The sequence below is a fragment of the Giraffa tippelskirchi genome, chromosome 1, assembly GCF_054371585.1.
Source record: "Giraffa tippelskirchi isolate mGirTip1 chromosome 1, T2T-mGirTip1v1.2.pri, whole genome shotgun sequence".
Classification (NCBI taxonomy): Eukaryota; Metazoa; Chordata; class Mammalia; order Artiodactyla; family Giraffidae; genus Giraffa; species Giraffa tippelskirchi.
The window spans coordinates 73,816,965-73,828,107 of record NC_137275.1 but is presented as its reverse complement, the minus strand read 5'-3'; the positions used below and the strand labels follow the sequence as shown (position 1 = coordinate 73,828,107).

Here is an 11,143-nt window from a genome sequence, read left to right as displayed (position 1 = left end):
GAGTTGGAGTAAAGGATGGGCATCACCTGCAGACCTGGACAGCAGTTGGGTTTTCCAAGTTTTTGTGTCCATGGGTGCCACCATGACGTGGGTCCACTAAGATTGGGTCGGCTCCTGGCTGGCCCGTCTGCATCAGGAAAATGTGTTCCTACCCAGAGGGGAGCAAGAAATATAGGTCCAAAAGAGGGCTCAAATGCTAGAACATCATCTACTCCTCCTGAAATCCCACCATACTTCGGCCTTGGGATCCAAGCCTGGTCCGGCTGCAGGGACTGGACCCCAACGGGGCTGAAGGAGTCTAGAGAGGAGTGGGGAGTGCAGCTCTTTTTCTTTATTGCATTTTGAATTTTATAGGAATATCATTGATTTAGAGCGCGGTGTTTGTTTTACAATACAGGTACAGACAGGGGATTCATCAATACATCTACAAATGCCAACTTTTTGGAACGATTGTTTCAATATAGGTTATTAAAGCATTTGGATGAGCATTTTGTTGATGACTTATTTTAATAGCTATGGGCATGTATAGCTTACTCCCACCTCCTAAATCCGTTTTTTTTTTTTTTTTCCCCTGCACTTTTTCCCTTTGGTGAGTTTGTTTCAATTTCTCCGTGTATTTCTCCCTTTAATGTAATTCCTTTCTTTGAGATGTCCATTTCACTGCTATGCAATAATAACATTCACGTTTGCCTTTCTCTGTGAAATATATTTTATTTGGTATGGTCATACCGAGGCCCATGCATGTTGCTGAGGTACATGTTATTGCATTCTTCTCCATGGCTTGGTCATATCCCACTATTCCTCTGTATCACGTTTTCTTCATGCTTTCATTTTTCCGTTGCCATGTTCCCACCTTGGCTCTTTGAAAGGATGTGTGCTGAGGTGAACTTGCGGTGCCTGGGTCCTTTGGGGAGAAGGCCTTCTCCACCTATACATCCAGGCACAGAATTGCCTGATCATCTGATAGCTTGGCTTCAGTGTCTTAAGGACACTCTGGAGTGTTCTGCATGTGACTCTGTACACTTTCCCTTTTCTGCAACAGATTCAGAGGCTTCCCGCCTCCCCCAGACCTTCCGCAGTATTTATTGTCCCTGGATGTTTACATGATAAGCACTCTGATCCGCTGGCTAATGATACCCTGGTGTAAGACTCAATCACTTCTCCTCAGTCGTTATCTATGTGGATGTTTGTTTCCGGGACGATTTTAAATGTTTTTCCTCTTCTTTCATTTACGCGGTGTGAGACATACTTACCCGCTGAGATTGGCCTCTGGAAAGTTGTCCTGATTTTCATTTTTTTCCCCTCCTGCTCCTTCCTCCTGACTGTTTCTCGTGGGCCCAGGGTCCTTCTCAGCCCTTCGGGCTTTGGGAAGATCCAGTGCCCAGAAGCAGTGGCGTGACAGTTGTAGTTACACAATGTGTCCACAAGGCGGCAGCACTTTCCACGCCTAACTCCCATTGCTGGGGAAAGCTGAACCCTAGTGGATCTGGGGAGAAGGCAATGGCATCCCACCCCAGTATTCTTGCCTGGAAAATCCCATGGACGGAGGAGCCTGGTAGGCTGCAGTCCATGGGGTCTCCAAGAGTCGGATATGACTGAGCGACTTCACTTTCACATTTCCCTTTCATGCATTGGAGAAGGAAATGGAAACCCACTCCAGTATTATGCCTGAAGAATCCCAGGGACGGCGGAGCTTGGTGGGCTGCCATTTATGGGGTCGCACAGAGTCGGACACCACTGAAGCGACTTAGCAGCAGTGGATCTGGGCTTCCAGGGCTGTCATTTGGAATGTCCTGGGCCAGAAAAACGCCTGAGGGCTTCTGTCTTCCTAGGGCTTCCTTGTCAGCCCTCACAACGAAAACAAGTCTGAAGGCCTGCATGGAGGTTCCCTGGAGGGTGTGGTCCTGCCTAGGGGAGACCCTTGAAACAAGGACGCTGTATCCAGGATCTCCATCACCTGGAGAGGAGGAGAGCAGCTGGGTTTTCCAAACTCCTTCTGCCAGGAGGCTCCATCATTATTTGGGTGCACTAAGATTGGTTTTGGTGCTGGCTGGTCGGTCTGCATTGGGAAATTTGTGTCCCCGTGCAGAGAGGAGCAAGGAATACAGGTCTGAAAGGGGTCATATGCTGGCACACCCTCTTTTCCTCCCTGAATTCCACTATATTTCAGCCTTAGGATCCAAGCCTGCCCAGGCTGCAGGGCACTGCAGGGCTCAAGGCCTTTAGAGAGGAGTAGAGAGTGCTGTTCTTTTTTGCTTTGTTTTTTGTCTTGGCCTTCTCTGTTTCATTTTAAAAGCCCTAGAAATATTACTGATTTACTGTGTGTTGTTTCATGTGTGTGTGCAGACAGGCAATTCATTGATATATCTACACGTGTCATGTTTTTGGAGCTTTCGTTCTAATTCAGATTATGAAAGCGTTATGACAAGCCTTCCTTTTACTCTCACTTACATTTAGTTGACATTGTCTTTATATATGTATTAGTCTGCGTATATTATTCACGCCTTCAAATTTCTAGTTTTTCCCCCACCTTTTCCCTCTGTTGAGCCTAAATTAACATAGACGAGTCAATTTCTCTTTTGTAATGTAGTTCATTTAGCCGAGTTTTCCATTCGACCACTAGGTGGTAACACAGGTTGTCTGTCTTTCTGTGTCTAATTTAATTCATTGAGTAGCTTCCTATATGGGCCAATCCCTGTTGCTGAGGTGGATATTAGTTGATTCTTCTTTATGGCCCAGTGAGATTGCATTGTCTCTCTGTAGGACATTCTGTCATAGTTTCATCTCTCCCTGGATACATTCCCCACTTGCTTGACCTGTGTGCTTGAATAGGGAGTGCCGTAGTGAAGGTTGTAATGTCTGCCTCTTTTGGAATTAAGATCGGCTCTGCCTACATACCCAGGCATGGAGTTGCCAGATCATCTGATATCTTGATTTTTCGGTGTTGTCATTCCTAGGGTAGGCCTTTGACACAAGGAGTAAAGGATGGGCATCACCTGCAGATCTGGACAGCAGCTGGGTTTTCCACGTTTTTGTGTCCATGGGTACCACCATGACTTGGTCCACTAAGATTGGGCTGGCTCTTGACTGGCCCATCTGCATCAGAAACATATGTTCCTACCCAGTGGGGAGCAAGAAATACAAGCCCCAAAGAGGGCTCAATGCTAGAACATCGTCTACTCCTCCCGAAATCTCACCATACCTCGGCCTTGGGATCCAAGCCTGGTCCGCCTGCGGGGACTGGACTCCAATGGGGCTGAAGCAGTTTAGAGAGGAGTAGGGAGTACAGGTATTTCTTTATTGCATTTTGAAATTTATATGAATATCATTGATTTACAGGGTGTTGTCTGTTGTACAGGTATAGAGGGAGGATGTATCAATACATCTACACATGCCAAGTTTTGGGAACTATCATTCCAATACAGGTTATTAAAGCATTTGGACTAGCATTTGGTTGATGACCTATTTTAATAGGTAGGATTGTGTATAGTTCACTCCCACCTCCTAAACCCATTCCCTGCCTCCCCCCCCCCACTTTTTCCCTTTGATAAGCAGAAGCTTTTTTCAATTTCTCAGTGTATTTCTCCCTTTAATGTAATCTCTGTTATTGCGTTTAACATTCCACTACTGACTGATAACATTTTGTTTGTCTTTCTCTGTGTAATATATTTTATTTAGTATGGTTATGCATAGGTCCGTTCATGTTGCCGAGGTTCACGTTATCGCCTTCTTCTTGGCAGCCGAGCCATATCCCACTAGTCGTCTGTATCACGTGTTGCTCGCGCTTCCGTTTTTCCGTTGCCATGTTCCTACCTTGGCTCTGTGAAGGAGTGCGTGCCGAGGTGAACTTGCGGTGCCCGCGTCCTTCGGAAAGCAGGCTTTCTCCACCTCGCCATCCAGGCACAGCATTGCCTGGTCATCTGATAGCTTGGCTTCAGTGTCTTAAGGACCCTCCGGAGTGTTCTGCGTGAGACTCTGTGCACTCTTCAATTTCTCCAATAGCTTCAGAGGCCTCCCACCTCCCCCAGTCCTTCCCCAGCATTGATCGTTCCTGGATGTTGAAACGGTAAGCACTCCGACTGGTGGGTAATGATACCCTGGTGCAAGATTCAATCACTTCTCCTTAATCTTTCTCCATGTGGACATTCTTTTCCTGGGCGATTTTATTTTTTGAATTATTTTAATTGGAGGCTAATTACTCGACAGTATTGTGGTGGTTTGTGCCACACATCGACACGAATCAGCCACAGGTGCACATGTGTCCCCCATGCTGAACTCCCCTCCCAGCGCCCTCCCCACCCCCTCCCTCTGGGTTGTCCCCGAGACCCAGCTTTGAGTGTCCTGTTTCATGCACCAAACTTGCACTGGTCATCTATTTTACATATGGTAACATACATGTTGCAGAGCTATTCTCTCATATTGTCACACCCTCACCTTCTCCCACATAGTCCAAAAGTCTGTTCTTTACATCTGTGTCTCTTTTGCCGTCTTGCTTATAGAGTCGTCATTCCTATCTTTCTAAATTCGATATATATGCATTAATATACTGTATTGTGTTTCTCTTTCTGACTTACTTCACTCTGTATAACAGGCTCTAGTTTCGTCTACCTCATTAGAACTGACTCAAATGCGTTCATTTTCATATCTGAGTAATATTCCATTGTGTATGTACCACAACTTCCTTTTTTTGAACTTAATAAGTTTATTTTTAATTGAAGAATAATTGCTTTACAGTACTGTGTTCGTTTCTAATAAATAGCAACATGAATTGGTCATAGGTTTACCCATGCAAAAATTTTCTTTGCAAATATTTTCTTTCTTACAGCCTGTGGTTTGATTTTTTATTTCCTTTTCTTTTTTAAAAAATTATTTTAATTGGAGGCTAATTACTTTAGACTATGTGGTGGCTTTTGCCATTCATTGACATGAATCAGCCAAGGGTGTACATCTGTCCCCGCAGTTCCAAACGCCCCTCCCACCTCCCTCCCCATCCCATCCCTCGGGGTTGTCCCAGTGCATCGGCTTTGATTACCCTGTTTTTTTCATGTATCGAACTTGGACTGGTCATCTATTTCACATATGGCATCATGTTTCAACACTATTCTCTCAAATCATCCCACCCTTGCCTTCTCCCCCAGAGTCCAAAAGTCTGTTCTTTATATCTGTGTCTCTTTTGCTATCTCGCATTAAAGCTTCATCATTACCATCTTTCTAAATTCCATATATATGTGTTCAGTTCAGTCGCTCAGTCGTGTGCAACTCTTTGGGACCCCATGACTCGCCAGGCCTCCCTGTCCATCACCAACTCCCGGAGTTTACCCAAACCCATATCCATCGAGTCAGTGATGCCATCTAGCCATCTCATCCTCTGCCGTCCCCTTCTCCTCCTGCCCCCAATCCTTCCCAGCATTAGGCTCTTTTACAGTGAGTCAACCCTTCGCATCAGGTGGCCAAAACATTGGAGTTTCCCCTTCAACATCAGTCCTTCCAACGAACAACCAGGACTGATCTCCTTTAGGATGGACTGGTTGGATCTCCTTGCAGTCCAAGGGACTCTCAAGAGTCTTCTCCAACACCACAGTTCAAAAGCATCAATTCTTTGGCGCTCAGCTGTCTTCACTGTCAAACTCTCACATCCATACATGACTACTGGAAAAACCATAGCGTTGACTAGATGGACCTTTGTTGGCAAAGTAATGTTTCTGCTTTTAAATATGCTGTCTAGGTTGGTCACAACCTTCCTTCCAAGGAGTAAGAGTCTTTTAATTTCATGGCTGCAATCACCATCAGCAGTGATTTTGGAGCCCCCAAAAAATAAAGTCTGACACTGTTGCCACTGTTTCCCCACCTATTTCCCAGGAAGTGATGGGACCAGATGCCATGATCTTAGTTTTCTGGATGTTGAGCTTTATGCCAACTTTTTCACTCTCCTCTTTCACTTTCATCAAGAGGCTCTTTAGTTCTTCACTTTCTGCCATAAGGGTGGTGTCATCCGCATATCTGAGGTTATTGATATTTCTCCCAGCAATCTTGATTCCTGCTTGTGTTTCTGCCAGCCCAGCGTTTCTCATGATGTACTCTGCATGTAAGTTAAATAAGCAGGGTGACAATATACAGCCTTGATGTACTCCTTATCCTATTTGGAACCAGTCTGTTGTTCCATGTCCAGTTCTAACTGTTGCTTCCTGACCTGCATACAGGTTTCTCAAGAGGCAGGTCAGGTGATCTGCTATTCCAATCTCTTGAAGAATTTTCCACAGTTTATTGTGATCCACACAGTCAAAGGCTTTGGCATAGTCAATAAAGCAGAAATAGATGTTTTCTGGAACTCTCCTGCTTTTTCGATGATCCAGTGGATATTGGCAATTTGATCTCTGGTTCCTCTGCCTTTTCTAAAACCAACTTGAACATCTGGATGTTCATGGTTCACGTACTGCTGAAGCCTGGCTTGGAGAATATTGAGCATTACTTTACTAGCGTGTGAGATGAGTTAGTACACTCTATTGGTGTTTTTCTTTCTGACTTACTTCATTCTGTATCATAGGCTCCAGTTTCATCCACCTCATTAGAACTGATTTAAATGAGTTCTTTTTCATAGCTGAGTAATATTCCATTGTGTACAGGTACCACAACTTTCTTATCCATTCATCTACTGATGGACGTCTAGGTTGCTTCCCTGTCCTAGCTATTGTAAACAGTGCTAATGAACATTGGGGTACACGTGTCTGTTTCAGTTCTGGTTTCCTCGGTGTGTATGCCCAGCAGTGGGATTGCTGGGTCATATGGCAGTTCTGCTTCCAGTTTTTTAAGGAATCCCCACATTGTTCTCCATGGTGGATGTACTAGTTTGCATTCCCACCAACAGTGTAAGAGGGTTCCCTTTTCTCCACACCCTCTCCAGCATTTATTGGAGACTTTTTGATGTCAGTCATTCTGCCCAGCGTGAGATGGGTCCTCATTGCGGTTTTGATTTTCAGTTCTCTGATAATGAGTGATGTTGAGCATCTTTTCATGTGTGTGTTAGCCATCTGTATGTCTTCTTTGGAGAAATGTCTGTTTAGTTCTTTGGCCCATTTTTTGTTTGGGTTGTTTATTTTTCTGGTATTGAGCTGCACCAGCTGCTTGTATATTTTAGAGATGAATTCTTTGTCAGTTGTTTTGTTTGCTGTTATTTTCTCCCGTTCTGAAGGCTGCCTTTTCACCTTGCTTATAGTTTCCTTCTTTGTGCAAACGCTTAAGTTTAATCAGGTCCCATTTGTTTCTTTTTGCTTTTATTTCCATTACTCTGGGAGGTGGAGCATAGAGGATCTTGCTATGGTTTATGTCAGAGAGTGTTCTGCCTATGTTTTCCTCTAAAAGCTTTATAGTTTCTGGTCTTACATTTAGATCTTTAATCCATTTTGAGTTTATGTTTGTGTACAGTGTTAGAAAGTGTTCTAGTTTCATTCTTTTACAGGTTCCTAGGCAATTTTAAATGTTTTTCCTTCTCTTTCATTTACACGGTGTGAGACATACTTACCCGCTGAGATTGGCCTCTGGAAAGTCGTCCTGATTTTGATTTTGTTCCCCTCCTGCTCCTTCCTCCTGACTGTTTCTCGTGGGCCCGGGGTCCTTCTCAGCCCTTCGGGCTTTGGGAAGATCGAGTGCCCAGAAGCAGTGGCGTGATAGCTGTAGTTTCAGAAAGTGTCCACAAGGCGGCAGCACTCTCCACGCCTAACTCCCATTGCTGGGCAAAGCTGAGCCCTAGTGGATCTGGGCTTCCAGGGCTGTCATTTGGAACGTCCTGTACCAGAAGAACGCCTGAGGTCTTCTGTCTTCCTAGGGCTTCCTTCCCAGACCTCACTGCGAAAACAAGTCTGAAGGCTTGCATCGAGGTTCCCTGGAGGGTTTGGTCCTGCCTAGGGGAGGCCCTTGAAACAAGGAAGCTGCATTCAGGATCTCCATCACCTGGAGAGGAGGAGAGCAGCTGGGTTTTCCAAACTCCTTCTGCCCAGGGGCTCCATTATTATTTGGGAACAGTAAGATTGGGTTTGGTGCTGGCTGATCCGTCTGCATGGGAAACTTGTGTCCCCATGCCGAGAGGAACAAGGAATACAGGTGTGAAAGGGGCTCAGATGCTGAGACACCCTCTTTTCCTCCCTGAATCCCACTATTTCAGCCTTAGGATTGCAGCCTGCTCAGGCTGCAGGGACGTGGCACCATCCGGGCTAAAGGAGTTTAGAGAGGAGTAGAGTGTGCAGGGTTTGTTTTTTCCTCTATTTTATTTTAAATTTTTATAGTAATATCATTGATTTACAGTCTATTTTTTTTTACGGACAGACAATTCACTGGTATATCTACACATACCAAGTTTTTGGAGCTTTTGTTTTAACGCAGGTTATTAAAGCTTTGTCCCCAGCCTTCCTTTTACTCTCAATTACATTTAATTGATAGTGTATTTATATGTGTTTTGTGTGTAGATTATTCACATCTCCAAATTTCTAATCTTTTCCAACTTTTTCTCTTTGTTAAGCATAAATTAACAGAAATAAGTTTATTCTTCTTTTAATGCAATTCATTTTTTGAGTTTTCCATTGTGCCACTGAATATTAACATTTAATATTTTCAAATATGGGTTGATTCCTGTTGCTGAGGTGGATATTACTTCATTCTTCTTCATGACTCAGTCAGCTTCCAGTTCTCTACCACTTGTTTTCATACATTCATCTTTCCTTGGATATGTTCATCAATCTGTGACTTGAGCATTTTAAATAGCGAGTGCCATACTGAAGGTTACATTGCCTGTCTCTTTTGGAATTAAGATTTGCCCCACCTAGATATCCAGATGATCAGGCATAGAATTGCCTGATCATCTGATATCTTGATTTTTAGTGTTGTCCTTCCTAAAGTAGGACTTTTTAAAAAGGGTTAGAATAAGGATCAGCATTGGCTACATACCTGGACAGCATTTTGGTTTTCCAAGTTTTTGTGTCCATGGGCACCACCACTATTTGAGTACACAAGGGCTGATTTGGCTCTAAAGCTGGCATGTCTGCATCAGGAAATTGTGTTCCCATGCAGTGCTGAACAGACAGTACAGGCCTGAAAGAGGGCTCAAATGCTAGGGCATCCTCCCCTCATCCTGGAACCCCACTGTATTTCAGCCTTGGCACCCAAGCCTGGTCATGCTGCTGGGATGTCAATGTGGACATTCTTTTCCTGGGCACTTGTAAATTTTCTTCTCTTCTTTTTTTCAAATGGTGCGAGTCATATCTACATGCTGAGATTGGCCTCTGGAAAGCCATCCTAGTTTGCATTTTGTTTTCTGGCCTCCTTCCTCCTGATTGTTTCTTGAGAACCAGTGTCCTTGGATGTCCTCCAGGCTTTATGAATATTCAGTGCCCAGAAGCAGATTTGACTGTTGTAGTTACAAAAATCATCCACAAGGCGGCAGTCCTTTTTCATGCCCATTTCTGGTTGCTTGGGAAACCAGAACTCGAGGGAATTTGAGCTTCCAGGGTTGTCGTTGGAATGTCCTGTTCCAGAAAATCACCTGAGGGCTTCTGTCTTCCTATTTCTTCCCCCCTTTCCCTCCCATAAATGTACAAATATGGACTCCCACGAAGTCGTTTGATTCAGGTTGTTGTCCTTCATTTGGGAAGCCTTTTAAACAGGATCAAATAAGGATGCAGGTCATCAGAAATTTTGGAGAGCAGCTTGCTTTTCCATGCTTTTCTCCTCAGAGACTCTACTGTTCTTTGTGTGCACTGGAACTGGCTTGGTCCTTGAAATGACCCTTTGGAACAGAAAAGTGTGTTCCTGTTCAGAATGGAACATGTAGTATATATCAGAAAGGTGCCTCCTGCTGGGACATCCTCATTTCCTCTCTGAAGTGTGAAGTGTTACTCGCTCAGTCGTGCCTGACTCTTTGCTACCCCATGGACTGCAGCCCACCAGGCTCCTCTGTCCATGGGATTTTCTAGGCAGGAATACTGGAGTGGGTTGCCATTCCCTTCTCCAGGGGATCTTCCCAACCCAGGGATTGAACCCAGGTCTGCTGCACTGCAGGCAGATTCTTCCTTTCTGAAGCCCACAACTTTTTAGCTTTGGGATCCAAGCCTGCTGAGGGCGCAGGAACGTGACACCAGCCAAGGAAATTGCAGCTGAAGAGGGGTAGTGTAGGAAATCTTTTTGTGATCCCCCCACCCCCCACGCTTTGGTTAATTTAATTTTCAATTTTTATTGAACTATCATTGATTTCCTCTTTTTTTTTAAGGTGTGCAGTAAAGGTATTCAGTGATACATCTACACATGCCAGTTGTTTTGACCTTCTGCTCCCATATAGGTTATTAAAGCATGTTGAGTAGAATTCTTTGTGCTGTAGGTTAGGTTTTTATTGATCATCTATTTTATATACTAGTTTGTATAGGTTTTTCCCATCTCCTAATTTCTCTTTACTTCCAACTTTTCCCTTTGGTAAGCAGTATTTGCCTTCTAAGTCTCTGAGTCTGTTTCTTTTTTGGCTACCTGATGGGAAGAGCCGACTCATTGGAAAAGACCCTGAGACTGGGAAAGATTCAAGGCAGGAGGAGAACAGGCCAATAGAGGATGAGATGGTTGGATGACATCACTGACTCCGTGGACACGAGTGTTAGCAAACTCTGGGAGATAGTGAAGGACAGGGAAGCCTGGTATGTTAAAGCCCACGGGGTCGCAAAGAGTCGGACACGGCTGAGCAACTAACACACATGGGAATCCTATAAAACCTTGGCTGAGAGTGAACCTCTTCAAAGAGGATTGGCATTTGTGCCCAAAACTTGTTATGAGTCAGGGACAACTGTTTATTTTAAAAAATATCATTTATTTATTGGGCTGCACCCAGTCTTAGTTGTGGCATATGGATCCTTTTGAAAATTGAGGCACGTGGGATCTAGTTCGCTGACCAGGGATCGAACCCAGGCCCCCTGCATTGGGAGCACAGGGTCTAAGCCATTGGACCACTAGGGAAGTCCCAGGACAACAGTTTATTTTACTTTCTCAGTTTGATGTGGTCCCGGATCTCTGTAGAATGGGTGCTGCCCAAAATCCTTACCAACTAGTATGGGTTCTTTTGAGGCTCCAGCTCCCATGAGTGGAACTGTGAGATGAGTCTCTAGGAGGGCCT

At 44.5% G+C, this 11,143-nt stretch overlaps 1 long non-coding RNA gene across 2 annotated transcripts in view; it reads left to right on the top strand.

Annotated features, from left to right (window-relative positions):
* Positions 1-3,816: 3,816 nt before the first annotated feature.
* The window catches only part of LOC145546578 (uncharacterized), a 77,998-nt gene continuing 70,671 nt past the window's right edge, over positions 3,817-11,143 (top strand). For both annotated transcript variants that reach the window (XR_014083044.1, XR_014083045.1), the window contains exon 1: positions 3,817-4,066. This is a non-coding gene — a long non-coding RNA (uncharacterized LOC145546578). The remainder of the gene's footprint in view (positions 4,067-11,143) is intronic.